Source organism: Protopterus annectens, chromosome 2.part1 (assembly GCF_019279795.1).
Source record: "Protopterus annectens isolate FY-2018-M chromosome 2.part1, PAN1.0, whole genome shotgun sequence".
In the NCBI taxonomy this organism is placed as follows: domain Eukaryota; kingdom Metazoa; phylum Chordata; order Ceratodontiformes; family Protopteridae; genus Protopterus; species Protopterus annectens.
This window is the reverse complement of record NC_056729.1, coordinates 483,721,926-483,741,404: the sequence shown is the minus strand read 5'-3', so window position 1 is coordinate 483,741,404 and position 19,479 is coordinate 483,721,926. Positions and strand designations below refer to the sequence as shown.

General features: G+C 37.0%; 1 protein-coding gene and 1 non-coding gene across 8 annotated transcripts in view; one reads left to right on the top strand and one right to left on the bottom strand.

The window, feature by feature from the left end:
* LOC122794113 (interleukin-15-like) overlaps positions 1–19,479 on the top strand; it is a 1,779,266-nt gene that overhangs the window by 617,790 nt on the left and 1,141,997 nt on the right. The window lies entirely within an intron of this gene.
* Positions 12,587–12,658, bottom strand: TRNAQ-UUG. Its single transcript has one exon. It is a non-coding gene; the product is annotated as a tRNA-Gln (tRNA).

Sequence of the window (19,479 nt, the reverse complement as noted above, 5' to 3'; positions counted from 1 at the left end):
CTTTAAAAAGGGCTTCAGGGTTCTATCAACCACTTCTTCATGTTACAAAACAGAATACAGTGGAGGTGACTGATATGCTAGAAACACCTAATCACAGGTTTGAATGTGGAGCCTCTTCATGTGAACTTAGTAGGTCTGTGCATTATAAATTTAATCAAACTGGTGACTTTAAGTCCAGCTTTATTATTACATACAATAAACATGCCAACACTATGTGTTTGATTATTAATAAGAACTGGCAGTTTATTTTAAATAATGCACACTTGCTTGAGGTTTTGGGGTCTTACCCCCTTTTTGTTTTTAAGAGGGGTAAAAATTTAAAAGACCTCCTACAAACGAGTGACTCCTTAAGTACTCGATCTAGACAAACTGGGACAATCACTTGTGGAAGCTGTAATTGGTGTAGATTATTAAAAGTAGGGAATTCCTTTACCATAAAAGGGGAAAAATTTACCATAAACCACAGGATTTGCTGTGATACCAGGTCTGTAGTCTATACAGCATTCTGTAACTGTTGCCCTGCATTTTATGTTGGTAAAACGGACCGGAGATTACGGGACCGAGTTTACCAACATAATTATGCCATAAAAAACAAAAAATTGGATAACGCTCTTTCCAAACACATCTTTGAAAATCCTGGGCACAGCTTTTGTTTTATGGGTATCGACCTGGTAAAACTGGGTATAAGAGGGGCCCCAACCCATCTTATTGGAAATAAAAGAGCTTGAATGGCAACTTTTATTAAATGCATTTTCTCCCCCAGGTTTAAATGAAGCTTGTAATATCTCTGTCATCTTAAAGTACAAAAGTTATCTTAGGTCTTGAATTTTTGATGCCTTGTCTTGATATGTTCCTTTCACATAACATTGACCTTATAAAGGTCATTTATTGTACGTTCCCTTCTGGAAAATGGAACATTGATGTGTGTTATACTTCTTAACTGCTTTTTATGAGTTTTTTAGAAATATGCTTTGAATTAGTTGACATTAACATTTTAGTATCAAAATAATTGTAGACACTATACTCGTGTCACCTCCTTTTTGAGTACTTGTTTGGACCTGTTTAAAAAAACTTTTAACTATGTTTATTTTAATGATTGTATGAATATATAGCCTTAATGGTTTATAGTTACGATTGTGTACTTTATTCGAAAAAATCTTTTACTATTTGGTTTACATACATAAATAACTTTATGTGATTTGGGGCATCCTTTTGGCTAGAAAATTGACGATGTCTTGTTAAACAGGTGTGGTGGTTAAAACCTTGGCTTTAAAGGAAATGACATCATACTGCATTACCTGGTAACTATTTAAAAAGTGCCTTTGGCGCCGTTTTTATTTGTCTGATGAAGCTCCTGTTAAACAGAAGCGAAAACGTTATTAATAAAATACTTTAACTTTTGAACTTGGTGTGCTTTTGGATCCTTTCCGCATCTTTGTTTCAGCGGTTTTGTGACTTTTTTGGACTTCACTTGTTTGTTTTGTACGGAATGTCGAGTCCAAGCACTCCGATTCTTTTTGGGTCAGGAAATGTTACCGGCAATGATGTATCTACCACCGGAGACCCAAACAACTTTGGAACTTTGATGGCGTTACTTACACAACGCTTGGACTGTCTTAACTCCCGGTTGGACAGGATAGAGTCCAACGCAGCGTTAGCTGCACACACCACTACACCTAACTCACTTGGTAACAACAGCGAGAGGTTGGAAACCAGCTCATCATGCTCTCTACCACCAGGGCAACCGCAACGGACGATGGCCACCAACGCGAGGTCCCATTCAGGGGAAACTACTGGCGCGACCAGGTTAATTCCTTTAACATGACAAGATGTTCACATTCATCTGTACCAAGCGGCTGGTACCCAACCTGTTTCTAACAACATGGCGGTAAACAGTGGAAACACTAACGTGATCAACGGGAATAGTACTTCAGGGCTTATTGGTGTGCCTACCTTTGGGGAATGGGTTGAGAATACCGAAGCATTCGATTTCGGACCACCCGTTTCATCTGGCTCACCGGCTACAGGACTTTACCCTACAGGTAATTCGGATGATTGTATTTCAAGTTACTTAAAACTTTTAGATACTAAAATGTTAAAAATAAAAAAACTTCAGCTTGAAGTTTCTTACTTCAAGCAGTGCATGAAAGAAAAGATAATACCTAAAGGATTGACAAGCTCTTTTACCCCTACTGGATTATTTTATGATCCTTCTTTTATGAGCGACCTTTCCAGCCTGTTTAACAAACAGGGGTTGGAACTGCTTGAATTAATGGTGAACCATTATTTGAAGCATATTGATTGTTTATTGTCTGAAACAAGTGTTCTTAATGAAAAAATTAAACTTGACACTAACTTTTTACGGTACAAGTATGACTACCATCGGATTTTTGAAAGCATTGATGCTTTGTTGGTCAAATTAAAAACAAACAAAAATAAGAAATTAACGAGAGACAGGCAAGCCTACGCCAACGAGCTTGCCTATCCACATTTGACCAAGAAGGCTAATAGACCTATTAACATGCCTGAAACACATAACATGAGTAAAAACGATGGTGGTGGCATTTCTTCTACTACTATTTTAGAGGAACAGGAATTTGACCATGAGGATGGAGATGAGGGTACATCTTACCATCAACCTAGGAGGAGTAATAGAATCAAGGCCAATCTTAACAATCATGGTCACCACCCTAATTACAACAACCAAACAAAGTCTTTTTTAGGGCGCAAGAATTACCAGAGGAAAAACAACTAGAACAGATTGAAGTAGAAAGTAATTCTGGGTCTTCTTCAACCCCCTCTGGCAAACCTACCATTTTGACGAACAACAAAGGAGACTTTACTGTGTATAATTTTTCCGATGTGGAAATTGAACAAGAACTTATTGAACTATTAGCTTTTGGTTTGTCTTTTGTTCCTGACCAGAAAGTTTGCTTATCAAAATTTTTAATTGAATTTAAATGTTTTGTACGCAACCTTAACCTTAAAGTGTTGTTCAATGGGGTTCCTAACACAGATAAAGCTCCCTTTAAACTGCTAAGTGCCTTTAACCCTCCCCTCCACCCCATCTTACATACCTTTGAGTACGTTTGTGAACTTGACTTTAGGCAACTGTTTGACAACATTAAATGGTTCAACAACCAAAGTAACATTTCACCTGATCAAAGATTAAGTTTGAAAAATCTACGTAATCTACCTATCAGGGTTATGAAACCTGACAAGGGTGGGGGCCTAGTCATCTTCGATAAAGATGATTACATCGTTAGAATGTCTAAGGTATTAAACTCCCCTGCCTATGAAGTTTCATCTTTGAATGAAACATCAGGCCAATACAACAAGATCAAAGGGTACTTTAGGGACTTGTTTATCGAAGGGAGAATTAATATTGACACTTTTAACTTCATCAACATCTCTTTCCCTAGAGTTCCAGTCATGTTTGGGATCCCTAAAATTCATAAGAATTTAGTGGATCCACCCATGCGAGCCCTTGTCGATGGGAGATGCTCCATCACCCACCCTTGTGCAAAAGTCGTTGATCACATTTTAGGTAAATATCTTATGTTACTCCCGCAAGTTTGCAAAGATTCTTGGTCCTTCTTAAAAGCCATCAACGATATTCCGTTTAACCCATCCAATAACTTCTTAACCATCGATGTGGTGGACTTATATACCTCCATCCCACACCAAGAAGCAATGGAATGGGTAGAACTCATGCTAGTGGACTTACAAGCTCCGAAAGATGAAATTGAGGTGGTCACTCTTCTCTTGGACATCATTTTATCGTCCAATTTTTTCATCTTTAACAACTGCCACTACTTACAGAAGAGGGGAATCGCCATGGGTTCCCCCTGTGGAGGTAGTGTCGCAAACCTTGTGGTTGCTTATTGGGAAAAGACTGTCCTTTTTGTGAACCCTCAATTTAAAAATGCCACCAAATTCTACACACGCTTCCTAGATGATGTGTTTGTCCTTACCCAAGGTAACTCTGACACTGTTACTAGCTTGATTCAAAACATGAATGAGTCTTGTAGTTTTTTAAAATTTACACACAAATTCTCTACCAGTGAGATCGACTACTTGGACGTCAAACTTGTTAAAGATCTTCATAATACCTGTATTCTTTCAAGCATTTTCAGGAAACACACTTATTGTAATGCTTTTTTGCATTTTGATAGTAACCGCCCTTGGAAACAAAAAAGATCAATTGTCAAGGGCCAACTAGTTAGAGCCACACGTATGTGTAATACTTTAGTGGCCTTTGAAGATGAGTGTTTCACTCTTAGGAATATGTTTCTGAATAGGGGATACCCGAGTGAACTGTTAGACAGCTTAATTAAAGAAGTTTCTTTAAAAAGGGCTTCAGGGTTCTATCAACCACTTCTTCATGTTACAAAACAGAATACAGTGGAGGTGACTGATATGCTAGAAACACCTAATCACAGGTTTGAATGTGGAGCCTCTTCATGTGAACTTAGTAGGTCAGTGCATTATAAATTTAATCAAACTGGTGACTTTAAGTCCAGCTTTATTATTACATACAATAAACATGCCAACACTATGTGTTCGATTATTAATAAGAACTGGCAGTTTATTTTAAATAATGCACACTTGCTTGAGGTTTTGGGGTCTTACCCCCTTTTTGTTTTTAAGAGGGGTAAAAATTTAAAAGACCTCCTACAAACGAGTGACTCCTTAAGTACTCGATCTAGACAAACTGGGACAATCACTTGTGGAAGCTGTAATTGGTGTAGATTATTAAAAGTAGGGAATTCCTTTACCATAAAAGGGGAAAAATTACCATAAACCACAGGATTTGCTGTGATACCAGGTCTGTAGTCTATACAGCATTCTGTAACTGTTGCCCTGCATTTTATGTTGGTAAAACGGACCGGAGATTACGGGACCGAGTTTACCAACATAATTATGCCATAAAAAACAAAAAATTGGATAACGCTCTTTCCAAACACATCTTTGAAAATCCTGGGCACAGCTTTTGTTTTATGGGTATCGACCTGGTAAAACTGGGTATAAGAGGGGGCCCCCAACCCATCTTATTGGAAATAAAAGAGCTTGAATGGCAACTTTTATTAAATGCATTTTCTCCCCCAGGTTTAAATGAAGCTTGTAATATCTCTGTCATCTTAAAGTACAAAAGTTATCTTAGGTCTTGAATTTTTGATGCCTTGTCTTGATATGTTCCTTTCACATAACATTGACCTTATAAAGGTCATTTATTGTACGTTCCCTTCTGGAAAATGGAACATTGATGTGTGTTATACTTCTTAACTGCTTTTTTTATGAGTTTTTTAGAAATATGCTTTGAATTAGTTGACATTAACATTTTAGTATCAAAATAATTGTAGACACTATACTCGTGTCACCTCCTTTTTGAGTACTTGTTTGGACCTGTTTAAAAAAACTTTTAACTATGTTTATTTTAATGATTGTATGAATATATAGCCTTAATGGTTTATAGTTACGATTGTGTACTTTATTCGAAAAAATCTTTTACTATTTGGTTTACATACATAAATAACTTTATGTGATTTGGGACATCCTTTTGGCTAGAAAATTGACAATGTCTTGTTAAACAGGTGTGGTGGTTAAAACCTTGGCTTTAAAGGAAATGACATCATACTGCATTACCTGGTAACTATTTAAAAAGTGCCTTTGGCGCCGTTTTTATTTGTCTGATGAAGCTCCTGTTAAACAGAAGCGAAAACGTTATTAATAAAATACGTTAACTTTTGAACTTGGTGTGCTTTTGGATCCTTTCCGCATCTTTGTTTCAGCGGTTTTGTGACTTTTTTGGACTGCACATTGCTAATTAAGTCTGTAGCACAAGAACACTGTAAAATAACTGCACTTTGCAAAACCACCCTTTATTAGTGTAAGAAATTCTTTGAAATGATTGTACTTTGTGAATAAACTGTACGCAGCACAAGAAGCTCGGAGTGAGAAATACTTCGAAATGAATGCACTTTGCAATGAACTGTGTACAGCATGAGCAACTTTCAAAATGGCTGTACTTTGAAATAACTCTGTATAGTGTAAGAAACATTTTGAAGTGATGGCACTCTCCAAATAAATGTACACGCCACAAGAAACTTTTTGAAATGTCTGTACTTTGACTGCACTTTGCAAAATAATTGTACTTTTCACACAATAAACTCTTTGAAATAATTGCACTGCAATAAAACGCACAATGGAAACACTCTGCACACTCTGAGATACTTTGAACAACTCTAGTTATGCTTTGAATGGCTCCGGTCAATGCAAAATAATAGCCTATGCCAAAACACTGTAATTTACTAAAACCATGCAGTCTTCTTGCTTTTCTAAGTGTATTTTGTCCTTTTATTGTACTTGTTATGCCCATTTAACCTCTTATCATGCTCATTATACTTTTCTTCTGCTTGTTTTACTTCAACATGCTTGTTATGCAAACTGGAGGTAATTCTGAACCCTATATGATTTTTTCTGATAATTTTATCAAATGTTGTGGTTTTGAACACTTTATTTAATTACTAATGCGTTTTGTGTCTTGTGTTTGATTAATAATATGTTTTGTGCTACTCGTTTCATTAATAAAGCTTCATATCGTTTTCTTTGCAAAATAAATCATCTGTGCAAGTTTTGGTTACCTGAAGTTCATTTCTGACCTTTTTTAATTGTTTGAGCACTGTATCACCCAACCTGTTCAACATACCTTCACCGTCAATTCTGCACCTCATGGCTTGAAGAAGTTGCACTCTCAATCCCAGTTCTGACATCATGTCACTCATCCAGTCAGGATGAAACAGACGAACAGTTGGGAGTTTGGTTCAAGCAGCTTTATTATACACAAACATATTATGATTGAGGCTAAGTAACATAAATTTAAATAAGCTTATAAACAGACTGACTACTACACTCATGCATGTTAACACTCTGGCTGTTCTCTCAAAATGGCACTGCTGCCTGCATCTGCTCACTATTTGTATGCACATGCCTAAACTTGGAAATGCTGCTTAAAGTTACAACACATACTCTGTTCTACACACAGCAAAGGTCAACTTAGCAGCGATTTCCAATTTCCATGTTGGTCTCGATGGCTCTTCCTTTGCTTCCCATAAGCTTTGTAAGGCCTTTCTATGAAGAACACTTCCGTTGAGCACCATTCCTGTTAAAGATCCTACTGCTCCGTGGGACTTAACATTAGTACTACAAGATTTGGTCCTTCTGCCCTTCGAACCAGCACATACTAGTGATCTAAAATTTCTGTCTTAGAAGACTGTTTCTGGGGGCCATTAGCTCGACAGAAGGATTTCAGAAATTCAGGCCATGTCGGTAAAACCTCCATACCTAATTTCTCATAAGCATAGAGTTACTTTGTGAACAAATGCATCCTTTTTGCCAAAAGTGATATCAGATTCCAACATTAACCAGTACATCAATGTGCCAGTTTTCTTCCCAAATTATTCAAACAAAGGTGCGTATTTGTTGCATTCAATGAATATGCATAGGCAGTTGCATTTCTATTTACACAGGACAAAAGACTTCAGAAATTCAGATCAGTTATTTGTTTCCTTTGCCGAAAGAAAATTGGGCAAGCCAGTGTCTAGAGTTTCCATAGCCAAATGGCTTACTAATTGCATTTCCTTCATTTTTGATAAGTTGAACTTCCTTTAACTAAGCAATTGTGTGCTCACTCTACAAGATCAATAGCAGCTTTCTCAGCCTTTCATTCAAGAGCCTTCATGGATGAAATTTGTGTAGCTGCAACTTTGCTTCATCTTACACCTTCATCTCTCATTACAAACTGGATTTAGTTTCTAGAAGTAGGGCATCATTTAGCTCAATGGTGCTTAGGAAAAGCTTTCCTTGAGGCCACCCTGGGATTTCAGTAGCTGAGGCCTCTGTCCCTTCAGTTCTGGACAGAATGAAAATTGACAACACCAGATAAAGTAGTCATATGCTTACCATAATGTTCCATCTGTGTTTTCCATTTTTATTCTTCCTCAGCTCCCCACCAGCCAACCCCCAATCAGTGTTTTCTGGAAGAGCGAGTGGATAGAGCGAGTTTTTTGGGGGTGTTCCCTTTGCATTCCATGGGCTGCAGATATAGCTTTGTGCTACCCTTTTCTGCTGTAATACTGCTTAAGATTTTTTCCATAAGAGTAAAGTATCTAGTCTTTTCCTATAGTCTGCAAACAAGATCTGAGGTAATAGGCGTTGGTGCATTCTGGGTAAGGGAGTAGCTCGAGAGGTCAAGGTTACCACAAGCTTTTACATTGGCAAAGTCAGGTCTGAGGGGATGGATCTGAATCCATCAGCTGAGGAAGAATAAAGATGGACAACACAGATGGAATGGTATGGTAAGTACATAACTTCCTTTTTTGTCTAACCTAGCCCAGTAATTGTACCTTGGAGAATAATATGTAAATTCACTTTAAACCCCTACTACTGAATTCACATCTTCCATGCCAATATTTTAATAAATGTCTTCAAAAATATACTTTCTTTTGTTATATTTTCCCCTGTGGGCCCCCCGATACATCCTCACTGCTGCAAATCAAATTCCAGTCCCCACCTGTAAATAATATTTCCTGCTGAAAGCTGATTATTTCTTCCAGAATTTTCTTAAGCTCCATTATAACAGTTTTAGGTGGAATATAAATATATGCCAGTGTAATACTCCTCCCTTGCCAGTAGCCCCTTAGTACAACAAATCTACCATTAGTATCTGTTTTCTCTCTTCTATCACTATTGGAGCTCTTCTTGCAATTGGTATAATAGTGCTTTTTCCTTTGTCTGAAATATTCTACTAAATAACTATCCTGAAATCCTTTCTTTATCAAATTCACATGCTCAGTTCTTTCCAAATGTGTCTCCTGTAGCGTAGGTGTTTGCACTCTAAATAATTTAATATGGTTCACTACTCTTTCTTTATTTGTATAAATATATATATATATATATATATATATATATATATATATATATATATATATATATATGAGACCATTTACATTTAAAGATAATACAGAAAGTGCTGCCATTATGTTAAGAAGTTATTATTCCCACCTGTTATGTGTAACAGCTTTTTTAAAATGTCTGTTTCCAGTTTTTGTTACACGCATACTTTAATGTTCGTCAGGCTGATCATTTATACAGTTGTTTCTTGTCATATCTATTTGAACCTGTGTCACATCTTACAAAACTTTTCATTTTGGTGAAAACCCTCAAGCAAAAAAAAAAAAAGGACCCCAGAACACCCCTAAACCTATTAACTTAATACTATCACACAAAACTATGTATACCTTTAAATATTGAATTTTAACCATCCTAATAGGAACAGTTGTCCCAGACTGACAGTCATACTTATAGACTTGGATTAACCTGTAACCAAGGTTATCAATTCTAAGAACCATGGTACAGCCTGTGTTTCTACTTCCACTAATTGCTGTCTGGTGTGTCTCATCTTTATTCCTCTCCCAGATTTGAAACACATGTGAATGCTTTTAGAAAACGGGATCTCCTAGCTATTGAAAGAAAGCCATAGAAAAACAAATATTCTGTTTTTATTGCCCCTTATCAGATTCTCTCCATAGAGACAGGAGAACCAGATACACCATTGCCTCTATAAGCACTCATTTATTTGCTAGAGGAAAACTTTTTATTATGTTCAGTGTTGTTTTTTATTTATTTGCTTTTCCTTAAAATTTGTTATTAGATCAAACCAAAGGCCTTAATTCAGTCATGTCTCACAAATATAATTAATGCTTTGTAATCCCAAATTTATTTGTCAATTTCTTAGCTGCCGATTTTTTTCATTTTTAATCTCCATCTAACAAACCCAGTCTCTGCTTTATTTCCAAGGTACTCCCAGTTTTTCTAGTCAACTTCTATGCTTTGTTCTGTCTCTCAAGCATTTTCCTTTGAAACATTGGGAAAGGTTTCACTGGCACAGTCTCTCTATGGGCTGTATTACCAAAAGAACAAGAAGCAGAATATCCATCTGTTTGATAGTTCACTTTTTGGTGGAAAAAAACTTTTGTATTTCCTTCTTAGCATGCCCTGCATCAAAAATGATTTTGACCCTGTAGGAAAGAATACTTTGGAAATAGCTGGATACTGCAGCTTGAATCTCACAACTGCTAATTGACATCCCCTGATTAGTGGACTCCTGTTCTGCATGGTGTATAGTGAATAATGTTTTCCACAAACAGTCTACTGTCTTCCACTTTCACTACTTTGCCTTTTTTCCACAGTTTTGACAAAATCAAATCTTTCTGCTGGTAGGACTGTATCTTTGCTATTAAAGGTCTAGGTTGCTTTTTCATGGTCAGGTTTGGAGCATACACACACTGTGCCCTTTCAATTAACAGCTCCTGCTGTGGAATATGAGTCCATTTGCTTATTTGTGCTTTCATAAAATTCATGCAGTGTATTCCTTTCAGCTTCTCATGTACACCTAAAAATCTCAGCTTTTCCGTATGCGTTCTGCCGTCTAATTCTATTATTTTTTTAAGCATCTCTTCTTGAGCAGTCTCATACTCAGCAAGCCTTTTCTTCATTTTGTCCTCTGATTTTTGCAGTTTTATCACTTTATCTGTATATATGTTTAAAGCTTCTTCCATTTTCCAGCCTTTTGTTATTTCAGATGTATTACATCAGTGTCTTTTTTTACTTCAATCAGCTCTGACTACATTTGACTTATTTTTTTCCTCTAGGTTACTGGAAGTCATGTCTTGCACCAAAGCTGGAGCTTACACTGCTTTTTACTGAACAGCTGCAAAATTCTTCCCCATCAGTGTTTTTCCTTCACCTTCTGTGATTGATTTTCTTTCAGGTTGTCTGAATTTCTTTTTTGCTGGAATCCAAGCAGTATATATAAAGGACCACTATGGGCAAATGTTGAAAAAATATATATTTTTTATCTTTACAAAAAATAGCCACAGCAGCAAACAGGTACCTCAGAAAAAAACAATAAATCAATTCAGTTGTGTAAATGAAGTAGAAGTAAGGCTCCAGGTCTCTTCCAAGAATTTTATTAAGAAGTAACACAAGTGCTTTCACCAACTGGCTTCTTCAGGTGTATCCAACAACTGAAACATACCTGCATTTATATTAATCATCACTTAATTGCGTAATAGTACTCTTAAAGGTATATATATCTTTTATGTATATGAAGCCTTGAAAAATATATCTATATAAGACATATATTCAACCATTTATCATATGCATATAAAAACATTTTTAATACATACATATATAAATAAAACATTCTAAAATATAAAAAACATATAAATATAAAAAATACATAGATTCAAAAACATCACAATTATGTAGACTACCTACGCAATACCCTGTTTTTTAAATCTGGCTTTAATGGCACATGGTCATTCAGGCCATGGCCATAATCTGCTCTTAATTTCACTATCCATTTTGTTTCCAAATTTTCCATTCTTACCTTAACATCACCACCCCTCACATTTTCAAAACATCTATCTATCACTCTGAAAACAAAACAATGTTGCATACTCGTCTCTTTAATATGCTTAGCTAAGGCATTAAATAAGCTCCCCTTTTTAATGTGGTATATATGCTCCCTAATTCTATCTCGTAATAGCCTATCCATTTTCCCCACATAAAATTTATTACAGGTTTTACAAGTAGCTAGAAGAATCACACCTAGCACTAACTTTAAAATTGTAAACCACACCTGAGTCTGGATGTAAAAAATTATTATCTACATTTATGTATTTACAAAATTGACATTTAGTACATGGTTTAGTTCCCACACTACTGCCTTGTATGCTAAAATCTCTAGGGCCACATAGTTGTCTTTTTAAAGACTTCTTATTCTTAAATGTGAATTCTGGAAATGCACCTACCAGTTTACTTACTTGTCTATCTGAAGTTAAAATGTTCCAGTGTTTATTAATAATATTCGTATAACATCTTATATTTCTAGAATAACCAAACTTGCATCCCCAGTTTATTTTTAAAAATGCAGCACAAAATCAAGTATATCGAGCCTCTAGGCTTAATGCTATGGAGAATGATTTTGTAATACAATTAGATACAGTTAAGGTAGATTTACTAGAAAGAGGTTATGATCAAAAATTGATTGATTCAAGTGTTAATACTGTGAGAAATATGAGGCATAGCAGAGCCAAACCCTACTTTTCCAAACCGATAGAAAATAGTATAAAAAGCAAAGTTACTAATGCACAACCACTCAAGTTATGCTTTGGTTATTCTAGAAATATAAGATGTTATACGCCCTGATTATGAGAAAAAGTAGTCCTACCATTTGCTGTCAGATTAAACTTTCATTCACTTAACATGGAAAACCTGAAAAGAAAACTGTCAAGTTTAAGAGTGTGCAGATCATGTGTCACTGACTGGTCTGCACTGAGTTTTACAAATGTTGTTCCTAGTAATGTACTATACATTCTCTGAAAAAAATCTTGCAAAAGTGTCAACAAATTACTGAGATAAAAAGCCTTTTTACAAAGAGCAGTTTTGTTAGTTGCAGTTCTTGACCAAGTTTCTCCTCCCATCTGTCCTCTTTCAGTGAGCCAGAATTTCAGAGCACAAGAGGTTCCACTGAGATTTGAACTCAGATCACTGGATTCAAAGTCCAGAGTGCTAACCATTACCCCATGGAACCAGAATTTTATATTTCTAACTTGGCTAGGTTCAGCCCCTTAGTAATATTTGCATGACAACAGACATCAAATCACAGCCTTGTGGGCCACTAAAACTCTTCCTTCATATGTTTCTTCACTCATTACCTTTGACTTGCACTTTCTCAGGCTTTCAGAGTAAAAAAAAAAAGGAACATACAAATATCATTCATAAGTTTATGCCAATATTATCAATTTCTTAAAATGTGCACAGTAATATATTTACTTTGGATTGCTTTCTGGCTGTTCACATGGTTATTTTTGCATAGTAATTCTGTCATAGCATAACCTGAACGATCTTATGTACTGCCTAGCTGTAGCTCCCAAGCCTCTTATGTGACCTACTCCTTTCTGTTATGATTGCTTTATGCAGCTTGTTTTAGTTGTACACTTGCAAGCGTATCTATCATCCTCTCAGTAACAGACTGCTGTAGAAAGCTTCCAAATCAGAAACTGTTCAGAATAGCAGTACTACTAATTTAGTAAGCTCACAAAATAAGACTACATGAATTGCCATCCCTTTTATGAAACAGAGTTAAGTGCAATTTATTTATTTGTTTATTTATTTATTTGCATTTGTTTACTGGGGTGGTCCAGCTGGACCAGAAGTGCCCATTTTCAGTGGAGTCCTGGGGAGAAAAGCCCTACATATAAGATATTTCACATACAATACAGAATTTACATTAATAAAGACATTTAGTACATATTGGCAGCTTATACAATTGGTGGAAAAAGAGTACATAAGTAATCATTGTCAAATCAAAGATATTATGCAAGCAGTACAGAGTTTATACATGAGAACATTCCATATGAGTAGTTTTCAGGCAGCAAAATGTATATAGGACATTTCATGCAGTGGGTGCAAAGCAGATATAGAAATTAATTAGAGACTAGGTACTTAAACTTTTCCCATGTTTAGGAGATGCAATAGCTGAGTGATAGGCTATATGAGTCCTGTTGCAGGAATCAGCAAAGTCGGTGGATATTGTTGCAGATATAAGTGATGGTATGATATTAAGGTAGGCTGTGAGAGTACCTGAATGTCTTGCCTGGTTCAATGGTAGGTCTCTAAGAGTTAGGAAGAGAAGGCAGTAGACAGGAGAGTTCAATGGTAGAACAATGAGGGTTAGTAGAAGAGGGAAGTGTACAGGATGGAGAGGCGGAGTAAGTAAAAAGACAGGTGGATGTGAAAGGAGGATGCCAGAGTAGTAGAGCTGGGGTGAGAATAGATGTGATGATTGAAGTTAGGTTATTTGAGATGTGGTGTTAGCACATGTGCACAGCCAAGATGAGGAGAGGTGTTATTTCAGAGATGTCTTGAAGCGGTTACTGAGTAGGTGGATGTAAGTGTTGAGGGGAGGGGGTTCAAAAGTTTTGCGATGGTAAAGGAGTAAAGCATCTGGCTAGCCAAAAGTTTGGGTTTTTCTACATTTACAAGCAGTTGATTGTTGGATCGGAGTGGTCTGTTAGGATGGTATAAAGTAAGTATACAAAACAGAGCAGGGCACATGGATGGATTATGAATGACTTTGTGAGCTGTAGTTAGTTGGATAAAGGTGAGATAGTTGTGGAGTTCAAGCCATTTTAGGTTGGGTAATGATAAGCAGTGGTGGGATGAGTAGGAGGCATTAGTTACAAATGTAGCAGTTTTGTTGCAGCATGAGTCTATTCTGGACTTTAGAGAGACTGAATGTTGGTGAGGAGGGGAGCACCATATAAAAGAGAGGGTAATAGAAAAGAAGAGGCAAGGGAAAGTTGGGCTGATGCACTGAGTAGGTGTTTGTGTCGGTAGAGAGTGCCAAGCTGTTGATGTGTCTTTTTGACATTGGACTGGATGAGCAGGTCAAATGTGAGGTTTTTGTCTTTGATGACACCTAGGAGTTTTGTGCTAGGTACAGTGTCGATGGTGGTACCATTTAGGGATTGAATTGTGAAGTTCTCTTTTTGCAGGGGTGTGGACGTTTTGGGGGCAAAGATTATTAGTTTGTTTTTGTTGGGGTTCAGGGCAAGACAATTATTAGATATCCAAATTTCAGCAGAGGTGAGGGCATTTTGGATGAGTTGTTGTAGTTCTGAGGAGTTGTTTGCAGTGCAGATGATAGTGGAATCATCTGCATACTGGATGACTGAGCCTTGAGAGAGTGCGGTGTGGAAGTTATTGATAAATATGCTAAACAGAAGTGGGCCTAAAATGGAGCCTTGAGGAACACCAGTGGTCATGTTTAGGAAAGGGGAGTAAGAGTTCGGCCATTTAGTTGATTGTTGCCTGTTAGTGAGGTAATTAGTGAACTAGTTTAGAGTTTGAGGAGAGGTGCCTATGATACAGAGTTTTGTTAGAAGGAGAGAGTAGGATATAGTATCGAAAACTTTAGAAAGATCAAGAAATAGCGAAGATATGATTTTACCAGCATCACGGGCTTGGTTGACAGTGTCCATGAAGGATATGAGGACAGTGATGGTACTATGTCCTGGCCTAAATCCGTGTTGGGTGGGGGAGAGGAAGTGGTTGTGAGTCAGATGGTGAAGAAGTTGAGAATAAATATATTTTTGCATTGTTGCCCCACAGCAAGAGGTTCTCCAGTTCGATTCTCAGCTTGGGAGCCTTCTGTGCGGAGTCTGCATGTCCTCCCTACGTTCGTGCGGGTTTTCTCAAGAAGTTCGGCTGTAGAGAACTATGGGATGGGTTTTGTATATGGCTTAGTAGTGAAGGACATGGGGTATATTAGAGAGATGCCTCCACCTTTTTTGGGGGGGTATGTCAGCTCTAAGACAGGTGAAATCTGGGGGAAGGAATTCTGCATCTCTAATATAGGGTTTTAGCCATGTTTCAGTTGCGGCAATAATATCGGGTTTGTTGTGTGCTATCCATGCATGGAAGTCAGGTATTTTATTTCTGAGGCTTTGTAGGTTAATTGTAGTAAAGTGTAATGATTTATGGGAGTTGTTGGTTGCAGACGAGAGGAGATGTGGCCTGGGTTGGGATGTATGTCTCCACATAGCAATAGGTTTGTTACAGGATACAGGAGAGTAGTGTATTCTAGTTTCCATTTTATTTTGATTGGATAATTTTGAGAGAAAATATTGCTGTGGTTATGGTGGGAGAGGATTTTTACTCTGGTACATAATAGTATGCTTGTGTTGTAAAGGTTGGCTGAAATTTGTGAGAAGAAAGTGGTGTGCTCAGACTGTATGGGGAAGGAGGATAATGGGCAGCAGGAGGAAGAGGTAGAAGAATGATATGGAGAGGTTAGATTTAGTAGGATATTGAAAGAGAATGATAAGGTAAGTAGAGTAGTGATAGTAGAGATGGACATTGTAGTATGGGTTGTGGGTGACTAAAGGAGTGAAAATTAGTGTGCAATAGTGAGTTGTGGTGGTGGAGAAGAGGTTGTATTGATGGGGTAATGATGAGGTGAGTTAAGATGTTGGGTATGTGTGGGTGTGGTTGGAGGTGTGGCTAATGGTATAATGTGAGGGGAAATGAAGAGGTGTGGCTAGTTGTGTAATGAGAGGGGAATTGGAGTGAGATAATTGGGTGGTGGGGTAGGGGGGGGCTAAAGTAAGTATAAATGTAATTGATGTGGTGGTGGGTGGGAATGGGGGTAGGGTAGCAGAGTGACCCCAAACAAAGCTAGCAGAGTGGGTTGAAACCAACTGTGGATTGCTATCTGGAAAGAAAACTATCAGTAAGGTAGGAAATCTGGAGGGGGAGCAGATGGTCTAAGTATTTAAAGATGGCGCCACAGCTCAAAGGAAGAATAAGTAAACTCTGAAGAGGAAGAGGGAGGGAATAGACAGGATTGACAGGACTGGGAATCTTACAATCTAAGATTATGTTAGGAGACTGAGGGGGGGCTATGAACCAGGACTTGGAGAAAGCTGTGAGAAGAGAAAAACAATCAACCAGCTAGCCCAGGTCAGTACCTAAAGGCATCTGTTTATATGTGTGAACTCAAAAGCAGATTTAGTAGAGCATCAGGGAAGTAGAATATAAAATAAATGTAAAGCTTTGGGAAACTGCTTATATATTTTTACAATAAATGGGAGAATAAAATATAAGAATATAAAATAACTGTAATATAGCAGATAAATAAAATGTAAGAATATAAAACAAATGCAAAGCTTTAGAAAACTCTATATATTTATTACAATAAATGTGAGGAAAATGGGGGGAAGGGTCCAGTAGTGTGCACAGCAGAAGAATCAGTAGGAGTAACACAGAGAGAAGATTATAATAGACCTACACTGCTCACAGTCTGTTGATAAAAGTAGGACTTACAGTAGCTTTTACTGGTTTGTACGGGGTTCTGCTGTCCGTGTTCTTCTATGCAGGCAGTTGCTTCAGGTTTTTTTGTTTTGTTTTTGTTGGACATTTGAATGTGTTTAAGGGACTGTAAAGAGAGAAAGATGTTAATATGAAGCCAGAATGTGGGGTAGGTGGAGTAAAAAACAGTGGGAATAAGAGACAGACAAGGAAATACCACAAGTTAAGTAGTTTAGCTAAGCAGTACTTAAATAAATTAGTTAAGGAACAAGCAGTGATAATTAATAAGAAAGTCATCCTGTTCAGTAATATGAAATACTGTCTACTGCCACCTTAATTTCACAGAATGCAAATTCATTGCCAGTAAACTTTTCCAGCTGTTTGTTGCTACTTAGTAATGCACGCCAACAGAACTGAGCAACAGTGGCGTAACTACGTTAGAAGTGCCCTGAGGCAAACTTTTCCTAGGCGCCCCAACACCCCCCCCCCCGGGAACCCAAGCCATCGAGATGACCAAAGCCAAGTGGATGGAACAAAAACAATTTTCAACAGAGGCTACCACATACATATATATATATATATATATATATATATATATATATATTTTAGACAGTGAAATATCCATGATGCAGCACCAATAACCTAGTACAAAATAACATCAGCTTTGTTGTTTAGTTGCAAAAGCAGTGGTGTAATGTGAATCACTGTAAAAGGGAATGCAAAAAAAAAAAAAGGTCTTTCCTGATTTAGACCATAGGGAGCCAGAGTGCCATAATTAAAAATAAAAGTAATTTCTAACAATTCAATTTGCTGGCAAATGATGTCCCAGTACCACAAGTGCCAGTTGGCTTTCCCAACACACTAAAAAAATAAAGAATAACAGTTTACAAAATCGACCCTCATGAAATGTTCTGCCACTGGATTAAAGTTATTATTATTCCTTCTAATGTTTCCCAGATACTCAGATTCTTACCTTAACCTTTCTTTTGGTCTGCCCTATATATCATTTTACCTCATTGCATCCACATCCAAAAATGTATACAACACCACGATTGACAATTAAATCTTTCTTGAGAAACAAATCTATGTCCATTAATTGTAGTGTTAGATAAATTTCTTATTCTACAACATACACTGCATATGTCACATGAAAAAGATCCCATGGAACTATTGTGTGTATGATTCAACAATTCTTTTAAATTCAAAAAGTGACCTAAAGAAAAAGTAACATGTTGTAGAAATAAGGTGGCCAGTTTATCATCTGCTATTATCATTGGCCATAATCTTGTGACCACTTGTTTTAGTGTCTGAAAAGGGACTAAATCTGGTAACATAAAACATTTTATTTCCTGTTCCCTCCACTCTAGATGTAAACTGATCCTTGTATTCAAAAGTCCTAACCTCACGTGCTTGTTCCCTATTTTAAGTTTCTCTCAAGAATTTGTTTTTTGCTTCATTGAAAACTGAACTGGAATAACCCCGGACCAATAATCTCTCAGGGTTACCACCTGTCCCACTTTGCAAGGGACAGTCCCTCTTTGGGCATTTGAAAAGGTGGCAATCCTATAATCTCTCTTCCACTTCAAAGATTTATCTTTGGAAGCCATTTCAGATGTATTCATCCATACTCTTCTAAATTCCCCATAAGACAATTCCCTAATAAGATGTACAGGATACATGCTAAAATCATGCAAAAAATTGTTAACTGCAGGGTTTTTTCTAAATGGAATAAATTGAATAGGACCCATTTCGCTAACAAAAAAAATGGACATCCAAAAAAACGTATGGCACTGGGATCTGTATGATAACAGAATTGCAAACCATGAGTGTTCATGTTCAAATCAGTCACACATTTCTCAAAATCAAATCGGGGATCCTTACATATGAAAAATCATCTATGTATCACTTATACAACACTACATGTTCCTTAAAAATAGCTATGGTTGTAAATGAAGCGTTTTTCAAATTCTTCTATTTATAAAATAGCATAGGGGGCAAAGGGAGCCCCCATGGCTGTGCCCCTTATCTGCAAGTAATATTCTTTGTTGAAAGTAATATAAGTGCATGTTAGACAAAATTCCAATAGTTCCAAAATATAAGAACTACGTAGCCCTTCACCCAATATAGTTGCCATTGCTTCAAGACCCTTGCCCAACGTGATATTAGTATATAAAGAAGAGATGTCCATTGTAGCCCAGAAATAATCTTTTCTCCAGATAATATTCTTCATCAAAACACAAAGTTCCTGTGTATTCTTTATGTGGGCTGGTATGGAACTCAAATGTTTCTTCGATAGAGAGTCCAATAATACCACCACATTTTCCAAGTAAGAACTGATGCCAGAAAGAATCTGTCTGCCCAAAGATTTGCTGAGATGCTTATGAATCTTTGGTACACCATAAAAATATGAATCTCTAGCAATAGCAATATGTAACTTCTTAACAGACTGTGAGGAAAGAAAACCCAATCTTTCCCCTTTCTCCAGTGGTTCTAACTTGCTTTTAAAATACAAATGAGGATTGTAGGAAAGTTTTAAATAGT